Raw genomic sequence first — 19,188 nt, forward strand, 5'->3', positions numbered from 1 at the left:
TTGCCTGGGACCACATCCCCAGCCAGGGAGCTTTGAACACTTGGTTAGAATAATATCTTCTATCAAGTGGCTGATGGCAACCACGCAGCTTTCCCCAAAGTGTAAGGGAGGTGATGGTTTCATTTTGGCACACAGGTGCACACATTCTGGAATCTGATCGGCAAACCAACATTGGCACAGTGCGCAGAAGATTTGAATAGATAAAAATATTGATATCAAGGGGGCAAAACTGGCCTGCCAGCTGAGTTCTACCTTGGACGACGGGAGTCTGCCACACACTTTCTCTATTAGCTCCCACTGGTACACATAGACCCACGCACACTTCCTTCTTCTCTTTGCACTTGTCTTGCCTGAGCAAGAACACGTGTGTCTGGCTTTACCCTTGCAGCTAATGAATGAATCAGAAGGTACTGGCAGAGCCTGCAAGATTAATTAGGTTGCTGACTCGAGCAGCTCAGCCCTGGAGTGCTTACACCATTAACATTTTTAAACAGGTTCTGCCTTCAGCTGAGCAGGCCCCCTGCACACGCCCCACAGTCAGCATCACAGGATGTGTTCATCGAGTCACCGAGAATAACTGCAGCTCCTCTTTGCTAACTGTCGTGGTCTGTTTTCCTTTTATTTTTCTTTCCAAGTGGGAAAGGAATGCTGCACAGGCCCTCGTGGGCATTTGTCTTCCATAGGGCAACAGCTCCCTCTATTGCCTCAAAATCTTTCCGCTTGCTGAAGGCAAACGAACTGTAATCAGTCTTGTGAAGTGTTTGTTACTTCCGGCGTGTTGAAAAAGCACGCACATCAGATCAGTCTGGATGCACTGCAGCGGGATGAGGGGTGAGTCCCAAACTTCAAGCCACTGTGTGATTTCCCTCTGTATCAAAGATTTTAATGCTCCAGCACAAGAGACTTAAAAAAATGCTTTTCCTTATTAGCTCCTCTCAATGGGGAAGTTTCTGAAGTTCAAAGAACATCCTACCATAAATCACAACTTTCCGTCTCTTTGAAATCCTTAATATATTATAATTTTATTAGAATTTATAAAAATAATATTCTAAGACTGTAGCATTTAATTTTCTTGGAATTGCTTGAGAACTTAATTTGGATGCCTCTTCTTACTTGTTCTGTTATTTATTCTACCTCCAGAGAAGTTTATTTTTATATGTCCTTATTTTTACAGACTCACCATGTAGAGCATTCCAGTATAGCAATAAGTATGTGTGAATCCCACACAGTCTCATCAAGCTCCATTTTAGTGTCCATGATGTACCAAAGAAACACAAGGAATGTTTCCACTCACAGAGTAGTCAGGGAGAAAAACAAGCATATATGAATCCATTTATTGTGAAAAATTAAATTTAAAAAGAATTCGGAGATCAATGTGAATTCGGGGTGGGCTGTCACAAGTAAAACTTTCAGAGAGAGGGGCATTCTTCTCCGACGGGTAGGATGAGACACCCGGGAACCTTGGGAGGAAGTGAGTTTATTTTTCATTTGGGAGGGATGTGAGCTTCTAGGGGTCAGAGGGAGACTGTGATAAGGAGAATTTTAAAGATGGCCGCCACGATTCTTGCCACCTGATATGGATGCCATTTGAATGTAATGGGCTTGTCAATCTCTTAATTAAGTTATATTCTATGCCAAAGGTGAAGGGATTTTGAAGATGTAATTAAGGACCCCAATCTGCTCACAGGGAGTTAATCAGAGGGAGATGATCCTGAGTGGGCCTGACCTAATCAGGAGGGCTTATAAAGAGGATCCAGGCCTTTGCTGAAAGAGACACTCAAAGTAAGAGAGATTCTCCTGCTGGCCTTGAAAAAACAGAGCCATGCTGTGAACTGCCTATGGACGGGGCCACAAAGAAAGAACCTGAGGGGAGCATGTAGAAGCTGAGACTAATCCCTGGCCAACAGCCAGCAAGAAAATAGACTTCTGTCTTGCAGCCCCAAGAAACGGATTTTGCAAACAATCAAAGGGTGCATGAAAGCAATGCTTTCCCTGGTTAAGCCCCCAGAGAGAACACAGCTGGCAAACATTTTAACTCCAGTGTTGTAAGACCCTAAGTAGAGGATCCTGTTAAAACATTCCAGACCTCTGACGAGGAAAATGGTAAGATCATAAATATGCATTGTTTGAAGTTTCTGAGTTTGCGGTAATTTACTATGCAGCAATAGAAAACTAATACAAGGGGTTATTATCTAAAATATGTAAAGAACTCATACAACTCAATAGAAAACAAATGATTCAATTAAAACATGGCCAGAGGATCTGAATAGACATTTCTCCAAAGAAGACATACAGATGGCCAACAGATACATGGAAAGATGCTCAAAATCCCTAACCATCAGGGAAATGCAAATCAAAACCAAAGTGAGATATCACCTCACACCTGATAGAATGGCTATTATGAGAAAGACAAGAAATAACAAGTGTCGGTGAGGATGTGGAGAAAAGGGAACCCTCGTGCACTGTTGATGAGCATGTAAGTTATACAGCCACTCTGGGAAACAGCATGGAGATTACTCAAAAAATTAAAAATGAAACTACCATACAATCCAGCAGTTCCACTTCTGGATGTTTATCTGAAGAAAACAAAAATACTAACTCAGAAAGATATAAGCACCCTCATGTTCATAGCAGCATTATTCACAATAGGTAAGACATAGAAACAACCTGTGTCCACGGGTAGATGAATGGATAAAGAAGTTGTGATATATATATACAATGGAATATTATTCAGCCATAAAAAAGAAGGGAATCCTGCCATTGGCAACAATATAGATGGACTTGGATGGCTAAGTGAAATATGTCAGAGAATGACAAATACAGTATGATCTTACTTACATGAGGGTTCTAAAAAAACTGAACTCACAGATACAAAGAACAGATTGGTGGTTACCAGAGGCATGGGCTAGGGGGTGGGCAAAATGGATGAAGGTGGTGTAAAGGTTAAAAAAAAGAAAAAAACTAATATGGTGTCAGATATCAGGGAAGAAAATGCAGGAATTTTCCCTAAAATATGAAAGGTGGCAGGGAAGTAAGGATGGATGGTAAGAAGAGAGAAATGACAAAATGGGGGTCCAGTTTACAGAATGTTTTGAAAACCCATAACAAGACTTTTCTTTGCATATTCTCTTTTCTAAGTATATAAACCACCCCACAGCATGAGTAGACCTTTTCACAAGAGTAGTACCAGTTCTGAATCAAATTTCCCACCAGATCTGTTTTGACCAACGCAACAGACCCCAGTGATGATTGAGATACCCAATCTTGAGTCTAGGGTCACTATCTGTGAGTGGAGAAAGTGATCATACATTTTTATTTTGAGAGCTGTCTTGACTGCTATGGCAGAGAAAGTGCTTCTCATAGATGCCTCTCACTCAGCAATAGGCATCCCTTTTCAAAAACATCTCATTTCCTATTTTACGGTTTGGTACATCTCAAGATCTCCTAGCTATACTTTAGCATCATGATTGCATTTGAATAGAAAAATTTTTAATTTCGTTTTGCTGCCACAGATCTTTACTGTTCACACGTTGCTGAGTTTATTGAATGCTGTGCTTTCTCTACTAGCTCTGAATTAATTTGCTTCTTGAGATTTCTATTAGCTAACCTTGGTTTGACTTAGAAAATGAAGCCATCTTCTCCTCCCCAGGACATTTGCCTTCCCTAATGTTGAGTTGTTCTACTCACTCCTCTCAAAAAATCATTTGAGGTAAGCAACCTAGGATGTGTGCTCTTTTCCACACCACCAAGCAATTCTCCGATTCTCAGCGAACACTCACCAGGCGCCCTACAGTTTAACCCATTCTGACACTATGTACCTGGAGAGAGCGTCAGATCCCACAGGTTACTGACTGTGTCCTTCATGACTGTTTCCACTTCAGATGCCAGTCGCAAGTCCAGGTTGTCATCTGTGCTTCTAACTGACCGGCTATAACTCAGGGGTGCCCATGACCCCTTCCTCGGGTTTAACTAACTTGCTGGAGCAACTCAAAGAACTTAGGAAACCAGTTTACCTACCAGAATACTGGCTTATTACAAAGGATATTGAAGGACACAAATGAACAGCCAGATGAAGTGATACATATAGTGAGGTCCAGAAGAGTCTCAAACACAGAAGCTTCTGTCCCATGGACTTTGGGACACGGTACATGGAATCCTGGCACATGGATTCATTCCGGTTCACCAACCCGGAAGCTCTCTGAACCCTGTCCTTTTGGGTTTTTACGGAGGTTTCATTACATAGGCATGATTGATGAAATAATTGGCCACTGGCGATTGATTCAAACGCCAGCCCCTCTCCCCTCCCTAGAGATCCGGGGTGGGGCTAGATTCCAACCCTTGAATCACAAGGTTGGTTCCCCTGGCAACCAGCTCCATCCTTTGGTGACCTAGGGGCATCCCAAATGTTGCCTTATTAACATAACAAAAGACATATCTATGCTCTCTTCACTTAGGAAATTCCAATGGTTTTAGGAGCTCTGTGCTTGAAATGGGTAAAGACCAAATATACGTTTCTTATTACAAACCACAGTGTAACACTACCTGACCTTGGAGATTTGAGAATACTTATTTGGAGGTGTCATTTTTTTAAATCATTAGATTGGCCACATTTGTCAGACTCTACCATCTAGACTTTCAAGGTATTTTGTTGGATCCTAGATAATACTAATACGGAGATTGGTCACCTCCCTCTATTTTATAACTTACAAGTCTCAAAGAATTATTCATATTTCAACTTGTTTAATCAGAGGATATGCCTGTTATATTGACCCTCGAACACCCCTTGTAGATAATGTCTTCAGTACATTCCATTTGTTTTTTACCATTGCTTTTATTCAGCATTTCATTTACTCTCTACCAATCCAACATCTGTTAGCAAGCCTGCTGCCCAGTTTGCTCATTGCTATGTTCTGAATGTTTGTGTCCTCCCCAAAATCCATATGTTGAATCCCAACTCTCAATGTGAGGGTATTAGAAGGCGGTGCCTTTGGGAGGTGATTAGGTCATGAGGGTGGAGCCCCCACGAATAGGGTTAGTGCCCCTATAAAAGACACTGCACAGAGCTCCCTCACCCCTCCACCATGTGAGGACACAGTGAGAAGACAGCTGTCTGTGAACGAGGAAGTTGGCCCTCACCAGAACCTGAACCTGCCAGTGCCTTCATCTTGGCCTTCCAGCCTTCAGAGCTGTAAGAAATAGATGTGTGCTGTTTATAAGCTACCCATTCTGTGGTATTTTTGTTATAACAGCCCAAATGGACTAAGACTGATCACCTTTAATTATGCTAAGTTTCCTCATTTGTAAAAAAATGAATTATAATATGGATATGATGACCAAGAAATAGAGGGTGATTATTTGCACAAATTGCACATCAATTGAGTAGGTCAACAAATTCAGTACATGAACAATGTTCAATGTTAAGTAAAATAAAACGTTATGTATAATGTTAAGTAAAATAAATATTTAAGATTATGGCATCTTTGTTAATATAATGGCATTTTATGCCCAATACTAGCCCACATGAAGTACTGCCAAGCTGGGAAAAAGGCATACAGTGACATGCCTCTCCTTTAAAATATTAAGAAGTTAAACAAAGACGTATGTCAGTTGTCCTCACAGTAGAGATTGGTTTTGTACTCCTTCCAAAGGAAAACTTATTTCTTTGATCTGGTAAAGTGCCCGTGGAACTATGCTACAACCTACAGAGAAAAAATAAAATATCCCCTAGTGTGTTACCAGGATCTGTTTTGAATCACTTATTATACTTCTAAGTAGAAATTATATGTAGGTTGGTAATTCAAGTATCTGGCAGGCTGCTCACCAATTAAGATGCTTAAGATAGTTTTTTTTTTTTTTACTTTGAGTGATGAAATATACCAAATGCACAAAGTTGAGGCAATGTGATAAGAATTTTGATTCACTGTCATACTAAAGTAATACCAATCCTCCATTTTCTTTTTTAAAATCTACTGGAATAAGCTTTTTTCTCACTGCTATTCTCAATGCTACTCCATTATAATTTTTATCTCGTGTGTGTAATTTTGTCTTGTTCATTCTTCATATTGTTTACCAGTGCCAGCTCTCTTGTATGTCTAACTTAATCTTCCCAGAGATTTCTATTTTATTAGTAGTTGCAAAAAATTAGCTTTTGGTTTAATTATCCACTCTGTTTTGTTTTTTAAAATTATTTTCGTGTTTGTTTCTTTGAATTTCATTCATTTTGTTGACACAAATAATCCATAACCAATCTATAAATGAAAATTGGGGTGAGTTTATTCTCAGCCAAATGTGAGGGCTAGCTTAGCCCGGGGCCTTCTTTCCCCAAGGAAGGAAGGGCACCAAAGAAGTGGGGTGCACAGAGTGGTTATATAGCCTCAAAGAGTACGTTTCACATATGATTGAAATGTCCCTTTTACAATAGTCATGAGACTGCTCTGTCGGCACAGCCATTGATGGACACAGCAGATAGCAGGTCTCAGGTGGACGCAGCCATCAGTTCCTAGTCTAGGGAGAGATGCTTATCCTTAAGGAAATGCCAATGGGGGAGAAGTTGCACCTTTATCTTAAGACCATTTGTTCTTGTCTTCGGGACACAGCAAATGCTTAAAGCAGATATACAGTGCATGCTCAACGGCCACGTCAGGCCCTTTTGAAAAAACAAAATCAGGCCAAATTATGTTTACACCAAATGGCTTCCTCATAGTCTCCAATATATTCTATTGCTTGCCATTTTTGTCAGTTTCTATTCTTTATTAATTTGCTTTGTTGCAATTTCTTTTTGTTGATTCTATTGTTCGCTTTTTAAAATTTTCTTGAGTTGAATTTTTCACTCATTAACTTTCAGCATTTCTTATTTTCTAGCATATGCATTTAAGGTTATATATTCCCTCCTAATATAGCATTACCTGTTTGGGTGCCTGGAATTTTCTTGCAATCCTATGCTAAATATTCTGTGATCTCATTTGTAGTTTTAAATATTTGACTGGTCAATTATTTAGAATTCTGTTTTTACTTTCCAAATGTGCAAATGAGGAAGATTATCTTCTTATAAATAATTTTATTTTTTCATTTTAATTAGAGAATGTGATCTAAATGATAACATTTATTATTTGTAAAAAAAAAAAACCCTCCTTTTTTGATCTAGTCTGTAGTCATTTAGTGGAAATGTGCCATGTATGATTGGAAAAATGTGTATTCTCTGTGTGTTGAAACAAGGGTTCTATGTGGGACCATTAGATCAGCTTGTGAATTTTAATTGTTCAAATCCCGTACCATCCACGTCTCTGCTTGAAACTAACCTGAAATCTCTACAAGTTGGATTCAGGGTTACTCATATTCTTCTTTTTTTCTTTTAAACCTGTTTGACATATTTCAAGAGAAAGTGCTAAATTTTCTCATTACCATTGTGATTTTTCAATTTCTCCCTGTAATTATGACAATGTTTGCATTGTATATTTGGGGCCATTTTACTCGATTCAGATTGATTCTATATTTTCCGGGTAAGTTGTTCCATTTTCCTTTAAATAATGAATCTTGTGATCCACCATCATGACTTCTGCCTGGAAGTCGTTTTTTCTAATATATTCCTATATCAGCTTTATTTTTGCTATTTTCTCTTTTTCTGATATTTACTTTCAAACATTTGTGCTGTCATGCTTCAGTCACCTCTCCTTGGATTTTTAGTTTTTTGTTCTCTCTTAGAAAAATCTGTCTCTTAGAAGGTAAGTTGAACCTGTTTACATTTATTATTATGGCTGATATATTTGGGCTTATTTTCTCCTGGTTATTTTGTGTTTTCATTTACTATGTTATTTCTTTTCTCCTTTTTTCTCTGTTATTGCCTCTTCTTGGATTAAGTTAAATCTATTCTTATATCCCCCCTCACTTAATATGAAAATTATGCGTTCTCTTTTACTTGACTCTTTTCCCTTAAAAACGTGAGAATGTTGGGGCCGGCCCTGTGGCACAGTGGTTAAGTGCGCACATTCTGCTTTGGTGGCCTGGAGTTCATGGGTTCAGATCCCAGGTACGGACATGGCACCGCTTGGCACACCATGCTGTGGTAGGCGTCCCACATATAAAGTAGAGGAAGATGGGCACAGATGTTAGCTCAGGGCCAGTCTTCCTCAGCAAAAAGAGGAGGATTGGCAGCAGATGTTAGCTCAGGGCTAATCTTCCTCAAAAAAAAAAAAAGTAAGAATGCAGTCTTAAAGGGGCCAAAATTAAATATTTTATTGGCAAATCTATATAGCCCTCGATTAAATTACCCCAGTTGATAAGTCCCTACTATCTCTTCCTGCATTTAAACACTTTTTATAACAAATAGTTGGGAAGCTCCATGAAAATTCTGTACTATTTTTAATTTGTTAACTTGCAAGTTGATTCAACACAGTTTGATTTGCCTTATCATAATCAATAGGAAATCCTAAAGGTCTACTTATATCATCTTTTCTAGAGACGTTTAAACCCTAATCTTTGATTGTTTATTATTTTGTGATGAAATGTGATACACTTTAAGATATCTATCTCCACACAGCACATTTGGCTTCTTGGGGTTCATTGCACACTGACCACCAGCCACGCCCTTCCATGTCCAAACTCTTTGCCCTGTGAGTCTGCTGCTCCTCCCATCCAAGGTGGTGTCCATTTGCCCTCGTCTGAATGGGAGCTGGCTTTCTTCAGTCAATAGCATGCAGTGGAAGTGACTGCGTGCCAGTTGGAACCTGAGCTTTCAGAGGTCTTGGACGTTCCGTCTCTTCCACTTGGAACTCTCCCCGGCTACCAGGTGAATAAACTGCCAGAGGGATGAGGGAGACCACAGGAAGCTCACATCAGTGATCACACCTCAGTTCGTCCTAGACCCACCAGCCCTCAGCCAACCTGGGGACTGACCACAGAGGCATGAGGTGGCCCAGGCACGGCCGGAAGAACGACCAGCTGAGGCCAGCCCAAGTTACAAAACCAGAGACGCGTGAGCTAAAGAAGTAGTTGCTGTTTGTAGCCACTAGCTTTTGGGGTGATGTATTACAGAGAAATAAATAATTGATTCCATGTTGCTGCATATTTTTAGACAAAAATTTACTGAGGAACATTAAGGGCTCCTTCAATTTCTGAACAGTTTATTTCTTTGCCTCTCTTCCTCCTGTTTCTGCTGGACGGTGGAACGGACGTCTGCGTTGGAAACGGAGAGGCTCATTCGCAGAACTTTATTTTCCTCTGTTGGGTAGGTTACATCAGCATTATAAAACTATAGTGTCTTAGAAAATAAAGATGGTAAACTATTTCTGTTATCAACAGCATCTGAATCAATCTCCCATATGCCATTTAGCCATTTCAGGAGTTGGTGTGGGTTTGAAGGAAGATATAAACATAAATTTAACAGAACAAAAATGATCTTCTTCATAACTCATGACTTTAGCATCTGTTCAGAATATCACCTTTTTTAAAACATGTAAATATATAAAATTAAGTAAAACAAGGCACACTTAAATCCATTTGTTAGGTAATTGTGGCTTTTAATTCTGTTAAAGATATTTTGAATGTTGAATATGTTACACTTAACACTACTTGATACTTATAAACTCTTAATAAATACTTAATAAAATAATTAATACCTAAAAAAATACTTAGAAACAAGATTTAGGATGTTTTTTAACTCCAAATCTTTTATTTTGGCAAAGGGTGACAATAGTAATAACAATTTGGGATGACGGTGCAATTTATTACACTGTCTTTTGACTGGAATTTATATTCTCATCATAAAACTAGGTAAGATCAAATTTTTCAATGTACTGAAGGTAGGTTGAGGACAAAACAATTTGACATGTGAAGCCTCAAGTCTATTTTGACAATGGCTGTATTAGAATATATTTGCTGTATTCCTCCAAAATGTTCAAAACAGCTTGCTTTTTCTCAATAACCTTTAAACAGTTTTAAGAGTATGTCAAATAATTTTCTCTTCACGATCTCCTTCAACCCACTGGGCTTTAAGATGCATTTTTTTCCTTCCAGTAAGACTTTTTCATTTAGAAAGCATTAAATGAGATCATGGCAATAGTAATATTTGAACCACAAACTCCTGGGGTCAGAAAAGATATCAGCAGCCCTCCCATCCAGCTTCTCACCTGGTACCTAATTGCCCTCTTCACGTAGCCTTACAGCTCCCATGACAGTCCATTCCACTCTGAAAAAATGCTTATTATTGGAAGGTTTTATTTACATTGTACCCCAGTCAATGCTCACTGTCACCCACTAGAACCATGAAACAAACAACAGCAGATACAGAAGCCAACAGAGGAGGAAGTTTGAGCTAATGCTGTCTCCTTAACCTATTCTTCTAGGGAAATGCTTACGGCTCAGCTCTGTTGACCAAATCCACACAGAGAGAGACAAATAATGGCCCATTATCCCTCTGGGAAGGCTACTCATTTCCCATAAGTCACCACAGTGCAAAAACAATTGCGTTGAGGTCTTCCATTCCATCTTCCAGGATGCACTCCCTAGACCCTTCAAAAGATTATGAAAGAGAGCAGGATATCTGGAGAATGTAAGAGATGGAGAGATGAAATGACCTTCGCAGTTTAATAGTCAGAGATTTGGATTCAGTAGATGATGTGCAGGACCCGAGAATTGGCTTTTCTATCAGCATTTCTGGGGTGGTGATTTTGGTCCACGAACCATGCATTGAATAGCACTGAGCTAGCGTGCATCAGAAAATGGGACCCCCCAAGAGTCTAGCATCCTTGTGAAAGGCACACAATTGCCAACACTATGCTTAGTGGATTTTAAACTGAGATGCCCAGGTGAAGGGAAAAGTTCTAAAACAATGAGGGCCCCAGTACACAATGCTCCCCTCCCAGCTCCAGGGAAGGCAAGAATCTTTTGAAGAGAAATTCTCCTGGACTTAGAGCCTCCCCTCCAAAGGAAACTGGTGTGGCCATCTGACCTGGGGCAAAATTTGTTCTCCAAGTATTGCTAAGATAGTTCCACAATAATACTAATAATCTTCCGTGCATGTGTGTGTGTTTCACTTCCATTGCACAAATGAGCAAATGACTTCCAGAAGATAATTGTCGGGCCACAGAGTCACAAGCACAGAGTTGAACTGTGAGCTCACAACCTCCAAGGCCCACTCCAGGGCTCAAGAGCACATGGCATGACTTCTCTGCAGTGGCAGAAGCTCAGAGCAGCCATAGCCGGCCTGGGAGAATTCATATCCTGTTGTCTCTTGGTCCGGGTTCTCTTTTACCCCAAGGCATACAATGGGATGCACAGAGAAAAATTCTTCCTTGGGAAATTCCGGTTCTCCTTTCTCACAGCATGGGAAGAAGTTGTGTTTCATAGCAGCGGGACTTTAAATCCTACCCTTTCAACTTGTCCAGCCAAATACATTATCCTTTCTGCTCCTTGCTTTTCCCAATCTTTCTCCATCCTCTTAGTTGCATCTTATCTTTTCTCCTCCACCTTTTCAACTTCTGCTACTACTCAGGACAATAAATAGGTCACCAGGAGCAATACCAGGTCCACCAGAACCCCACATCTAACCCCACACATGCCTGGTTCAGGATTTCCTGTTTTGACTTGCAAGTAGCATGGCATGTGCATCTGTCATAGCATTTCCATTTTGACCCAGACCAAAACCTGGAAAGGTAGTCTGTTAGTCCTCCAACAAGGCTTCCTGAAACGGGGACTGGTTTGGTTTTGACCAAGGCACTAGCAAGTACAAAGTCTTAGTTGTGAAGTAATCTCTGTGCTTCCTTTCTTATATCATTGTTGTCTGAATTTTAAAAATTCATAAGTGTGAAGTAATTCCCATGTCATTTCCATTGGAATAACAAAAGATACTTGTGTAGAAAAACTATGCTGTCATCCATTGGAGGCACTACCTTCTCGCTAATGAAGTATCCTCTGAGAACACCAGCAAAGACGTCCCACTCCTTTGTTCCAGCCCCATCACACCATTCTCTTAAACCATAACAATGGAAACGCAACTCCACAAATGAATTTGGGAACCAACTATTCTCAAGGCTGGTTCACAAGCGTCAAGCCTGGAAATTCTGCCGTGTTGCCAATTCATGTCAGAAAAAGAGCCAAAATAATGAATTCTACTACTCTGAATTATGCAAGATGACCTAGTCTTTACTATGAGTTTGACAAGCAGGTGTAGGAGAAATATGAAACATCCCAAGCGATACACTGTTGGTTTCATGAAGAAAAACGGTTCTCAGCAACTTGGTGTTTAACTTTGCATTGAATTCAAATGTCCAGAAATTCACTTCCAAACATAGAATCCTTAGCATCTATGTAACCACTTCTGATTTCGTCTTCCTGTTTGAAAGATTTGCTTAGGTGAAATGTGCTTTGCGTCATTAATGGTGACACGTTTCCAGAGCCCGGTGAAATGGATTACAAACGCCATCCCCTCCTTTTGAACAGGAACTTTGGTCCTGAGGGCTTGGTGTCATTGAAACTCATGAATGTAACTTCCTAAGAAGTTGTCCTGCGCAAGCTCTTTCCATCACCGGTTGCACGCACAATAGCAGCAGCCACATTCAAATATCCCAACCCTATTTCCCTTCAGAAAAGAAAGTGGCTTTACTTCCCATGCTTCTTAAAGTACCATCCTTTGCACTCTTCTATAAATGTATTTATTATTTAAGTAATGCCATTTTCACTTCAAGAAGAGAAGGTGTCTCCCTTTTTTTTTTCTCTTTGACTGAGAGTTTCTCACATAGAATTTTTTAAGAACCGAAAAAGAGAGCCCATGGCCATTGTCTTTGGATGAAATATTCTCTGCTGATGGATGTTTTTGCGAAGTCAGTATTCAGGAGATTGGGGTTTCTTGTAACTGCCAAGCATAAAGTCACCCATCATTTAGAACCAACTCTACCTTGTTACAACACCCTCTTTGGCTTTCTGAAGCTCAGGGGAGGGGAGGCTGTCTTGTTGGTAGAACAAAAAAACCCTCTTCATTCTACCCAGAAACTGGGATGTGTTCCAGAAAGACTTGGGGGCACCGACGTTCCACTCTCTCCTAATGAAGGAAAAAAGATGAACTCTTAAAGGAGTAAGAGGTTTCATGAAACTCTTAATGCATTTTCAATTTCATGAAAAATGATTTGTGGGATTGCATTTTCTCCCGTAAATTAATCAATCATCCAGAATAGAATCGAGATTCCAAAATACATTCTCAATTGCTTAAATTATGGTCTTTGGCTTCATTTCATGTCAGAAATGGACCTCCAGTAAATAAATAAACTTTCTCCTCTCAGGAAGTACTTGGAAAGAGTCTAAATACTGCTAACAATGTGACGTGCTTAGTAAAATTATTCTGAGGGACAAACAGAAGAACTATGCAATCCAAAGGCAACGCAATGTTGGCTTTTCTGACGTGTGGTCCTGTAATGAGGGAAAACAGATCTTTAACACAAAAAAGGATTCCTCCCTAAGGAAACACTGGGTCTGACTTCTGGTATTGATGCACTCCATCTAAATTTCTCTGAATGCTCTTCAAATGCAAAGAGTGGAATGATTGACCTATGATTCTACTCACCTACACTACAAAGTGTTCCCTCCTTTTGGCAAAACATCCAAAATATTGTTAAAGACAATATTATATTGCCTGATTATTCTTCTCATCCAGATCCTTACATATGGCATAAATACAGCTGTGCAAATTAGTGGCATATGAAGGTGAGCCAGGTATACAGGCTGCAAAGTGAAAATTTAATCACTGATCAAACGTCTGTATTTTGTGTGTGGGTGTGTGTGTGTGTGTGTGTGTGTGTGTGAGAAAGATTTGCCTTGAGCTAACATGCGTTGACAATCTCCTCCCTCCCCAGTTTTTCTTTTTTTTTTTTTTTTTGGCTTTTGGAAGATTAGCCCTGAGCTAACATCTGTGCCAATCCTCCTCTATCTTTTTGCATGTGGGATGCCTCCACAGCACAGCTGATGAGCAGAGCAGGTCGGCACCCAGGATCCGAACCCACAAACCCAGGCCACTGAAGCAGGGCATGCAGAACTTTAACCACTTGGCCACAGGGCCTGCCCCAAACGTAAGTAATTTTTGCACTTAGTGACTATTTTGGTATCCTATAAAGCAAACACAGATACATCTTTCATTTTTTCTGGTGTTGATTTCTTGTGGTATTTTCTGTGTAGATATTTTACATAATCCTTGTATCTGGGTTATTACTCATTATGCATAACTCATCTTACAATGAGTTCACAAATTCTAAAAGGAGTTTATTTTCTGGGGACCTGAGCCATTTACAATGAATTAAAAATAAAATCTCTTCTTTAAGTTTATGAGTTGTTAGGAAGCCAGAAAGGATTATATTACCTAGCTTAAACCTATACTCAACATATTTGTACAAGAAAAAAAATGTGGAATCATTAATTCAGAATAATCTAAGAAAATACTCGTGGCCAATGAACATGGAGACGGCTAAGAATGTGTCTTAAACCCCCAGAGCAAAACCAAAATGAGCAAAAATGACCTTGGATTCTCCAGCATATTTCTATTGAAGGATTGAGTGAAGAAAGTGATGTGATGTCTTCATTTTCCACTTGATGGTATTAGCTGAGTAAGAAGAATACAGAAATGTATTTATTTTCAGCTTCCATGTTAGGACCCGTGTGTGTAGTATGGAGGCCAGCAGAGAGTACGAGTTTGGGGGAGCACCAGGCATGACATACAAGTGGCAATGCTGAAGATTCCAAAATACACGTGTTTGGCTTAAATCTACAGACGTACACACACAAAGTCTGTTGACTCCTTCAAAGTCACGTCCACAGAGCTATCCACATACTCAGAGGTGCTGCTATTGATCCAACATCCTTGGAACTTCCTTCTTACTGGAAAGGTTTTCAGAACCTAGCCATTTGATGTGTATACTCTGCCCACTTCCACTGGGACCTCCCTTTATTTAAGGTATTATTGAGAACACCTTCACAGAGACAAATCTTCATCCTTTCCAAAACTATTTGGGTTTTTGGCAATATATCAGATCATTTTTCATCAAAGGATGGTATGAAAACTTTACGATGCCCTTAGGAAACTCAAAAATAATTTCCAAAATATATTTTTTAACCAATGACATCAGACCAGAAGGAATAAGACAGTAGGTATTGACATTGCCATTTTATATTTCAAATCTTCTTCCTCGTTGTAACAAACGTTCCTGTAGAACATTTTCTGGTTTTATCAGCATGCTGAGAAGAGAGATGCTCAGGACAGCAGGGCAAGGAGTTGGGGAAGGACCTCATATTTGTGCTCAATCAATCAATCGTCCGAGAAAACACTTAACCAGTTTACCCGGTTGACAAGTGGCTTAGGGATTGTGGAAGAAGAGCCTGTTGTTTCTTACAAATTGTGACTTGCCCCAAGAACAAAACAACAGCTGGTTTCTCCAATGAGAGATGTGGGCCTCGCTGGCTAATGGCAGAAGACAGAGGCTTCAGAGTCGCTGACAGGCTGCTGCTCATACGATGCTGGCCAAGAAGAGAGAGGAAAGTTTTCCCGGAGGGTGAGAAGGTCACCCTGCTCTAAGGGCTGGAATCCTTGGCTGTTGGTGCTTGTCATTGGGAATGTTCACACATCACTTTGACCACTTAACAAGAAGGGATCCTGAAAACCATCTGTATGGATGATCCATTGCTGCATAACAACATCCCACAAACTTGAAACAACTCACATCTACTCAGAGACTGAATATACAAATGGACAATGGCTGGACCAGCTACAAAAACAGAATTCTCACACACAACCTTCAGCCACCTGCCCAGGAAACCAACCCCTTGTCTACAGTGACCAGCCCAGGAAGCCAGCCTGCCATATAAGTCGGACTTGAAGGAAGCCCGATCGCTGTCTCTACATCAATGCAGGAAGCTAAATATCTTTCGCAACAATGAGCCCCAAATGGCCAGGACTTGGTTAATAACTGCCAGGCTCCCTAAGTTCTGTCTCTGCTTCCAACTTAGGACCAACTAGAGAAAGCTAACTATGCACCGCTAACCAATCACACAGGATGCCCGGCTTCTCATTAGCTCACCTACAGCTTCTCCAGACCAACAGCTGCCATCAGGACACACCTGAAGTCTTCCTTTTCTCATCGTAAAGCTGTGCCATTCCTCTGCCTGCCTTTCAGTCTATGCTGAACCCAAGTGATGGTGGCCGACTTCCTTGCTCCAGCCAGCTCTGAATCAACAGCCTCTGCTTGTTCTTGTTTGGATGGGTTTTGTCTATTTCCACGCACAAAATGGGTCATAGACCCAAATGTAGATGCTAAAACTATTATGCTTCTGGGAGAAAACATATGAGAAAATCTTATCACTTTAGTATAGGCGAAGATTTCTTAGGACACAAAAAGCATGAATCGTACCAGAAAAAACTAATAAATGGCACTTTACCAAAATTAAAAAGTCTGCTCTTTGAACGACACCATTAAGAAAATGAAATGACCAAAAAATGAAATGAGGGGCCGGCCCGGTGGCGCAGTGGTTAAGTTCGCACCTTCCCCTTCTCGGCAGCCCGGGGTTCGCCGGTTCAGATCTCGGGTGCGGACATGGCAGCGCTTGGCAAAAGCCATGCTGTGGTAGGCGTCCCACGTATAAAGTAGAGGAAGATGGTCATGGCTGTTAGCTCAGGGCCAGCCTTCCTCAGCAAAAAGAGGGGGATTGGCAGTAGTTAGCTCAGGGCTAATCTTCCTCAAAAAAAAAAAAAAAATGAAATGATAAGCCACACACTGGAAGAATTTATCACTTAAAAAATTTATTATACTAATGCACGTATTACATATTTATTATACATTCACAATATGTAAACAACTCACTTATAACAAGCAACCCATTAAACTATTGACAAAATGTATGAAAAAACACTTCACAAAAAAAATATATACAAATGGGACCAATAGGCATATAAAAATAGATACTCAATGTCATGAGTGGTCAGAGTCACGCAACTGAAAACCACAACACCAAACAAAATTTTAAAAGCCCAACAATCACAAACATTGGATGTGGACCAGCTGGAATCTTCGCACATTCCTGGCTGGGATATGAAACGGTACAGCTACTTTTGAAAAACGACAGCCTAACGTGTAAAGCAGAAGTTTTACTCCTAAGTATGTGAACCAAGATAAAAATGAGAGGCAAAAAAAAGTGTCTGGACTTGTACACTAGTATTGTTGCATTTTTGTGCATAGTAGTGCAAACAGGTAAATGCATAAACAAATTATGGTGGAACACGAGGATCACGGAAACGTCTGAGAGGCTTGTATGTTCTCGTCACACCTGTGCATTCCACGGCTCCTCCTCTGCACACCTGCTGTCTTTACTTCATGGCCGTGTCCTCGGCAGGTGATCACACAGGCTCCACTCACCCTGTGGTTGACCTCACCCAGAGGTGGTGGGGAAACTTTTTCTTCTCATACTCTAAGCACACCTGCGGGACCTATGATGTAATGATGAATATGGGATAGATGGTTCCATGGGCCGGGTGGAGCCTTCGGTTACGAATCATCGCCATTCACATTTGTCCACCTTCCAGCTAAACTTCCCATGAGGGTTTGGGGGAAAATATTAGGACGTGTCCAAAATAATCTGCTTCTGAGTTAAGCAGGAAAATGCTAGTGTTTGGTGCCATCTAGCGGGTAAGATTTGCTATCAGGCCACGCAAACAGTATGACTTGACCGTTAACAGACAGGGAGCCCTGTAAGATACAGGAAACAGAATCATTTTTCAAAAAATGATTGCAGAGTGGCGCTCAAACTGTTGACGCCTGTATTTTTTCTAATTAAAATGAACCTCGGCTTCACAGGTCGGTGTGAAGGTCTCCTTTTGGGTTGATAAAAATGTTTGGAGACTAGAGAGAGGGGATGGCTGTACGACCTTGTGAATGTAGTTAGCACCACGGCATTACATGCTTTAAAAGGGTTCCATTTATGTTTTGGGAAAATTACCATAAGAAAAAGTGAATTTAAAAAGTGAGGAACGAATTGATAATCCCATCTCCAATCCTGCCTCCCAACTATCCACAACATCTTTTTAAAACACCACAGCCCTGCCCTTCTGAATTTTGCTGGTTTTCATCCAGCCTCTCTCAGCGAAAACCCCTGAGGCTGTGCAATCCTGAAGTGGCCTGTGTGGAAGGGGCAGGGTTGGGGGTTGCAAGTGGCTGTTCCTACTGTTATAAGCCACCACCCCTGCCTGTGGGCGTTCTGGGGACGGTGGAGCTGTTGGTCTGCTGGACCAGCTGGTACAGCTAATCTTGGAGTTAAGGACCAATGGTGGGAGGGCAGAGACACACCTCTCTTTTTTTTCCCGTTTGATAGTAATGCTAGAATTTATTAATCTTTAATTCCTTGGATAAGAAAATTTTTTACAGCTTTATTGATGTATGATTGACAAAATTGTATATATCGAAGGTGTACAACGTGCTGATTTGGTATATGTATCCATTGTGAAATGATACGACAATCAAGTTAATTAACACATTCATCACTTCACATAGTTACCTTTGTGTGTGTGTGTGTGTGTGTGTAGAAAACACTTGAGATCTACTGTCAGCAAATTTCAAGTACACAGTACAGTATTCTTAATTAGTCAGCAGGCTATACATTAGGTCTCCAGAACATACTCATCTTAGAACTAGAAGTTTGTATCCTTTAACCAACTTCTCCCCACCTCCCCACAATCCAGCCCCTGGAACCCACCATTCTACTCTCTGCTTCTGTGAGTTTGACTACTTCAGATTCCACATAAATGAGATCATACAATATTTGTCCTGTCCTTCTGTGTCTGGCTTATTTCCCTGAGTATAATGTCCTCCAGGTCCCTCTGTGTTGTCACAAATGGCATCATTTCCCTTCTTTTTAAGACTGAATAGTATTCCATTGCATGTACATATCACATTGTCTTTATCCATTCATCCGTCAACACACGCTCCCTGAAGGTGATGGGGGAAGTGATGGAGATGCCCAAGGTAGGAAGAGGGGAGATGCAGTTAAGGAGAACAAATCCTCTTATGTTTTGTGTGATGCAGAAGAGCCAAGGGGATGGTGGAGGCGATTATTCAGGAGGAAACAGATATAGTGTGAGATGTGTGCACAAATCCATTCTTCTGAGAGCACACTGGCGCACACACATCCACATGCATGCGTGCTCACACGCTCATACACTTACAC

The sequence above is a fragment of the Equus quagga genome, chromosome 10 (genome assembly GCF_021613505.1).
Source record: "Equus quagga isolate Etosha38 chromosome 10, UCLA_HA_Equagga_1.0, whole genome shotgun sequence".
In the NCBI taxonomy this organism is placed as follows: domain Eukaryota; kingdom Metazoa; phylum Chordata; class Mammalia; order Perissodactyla; family Equidae; genus Equus; species Equus quagga.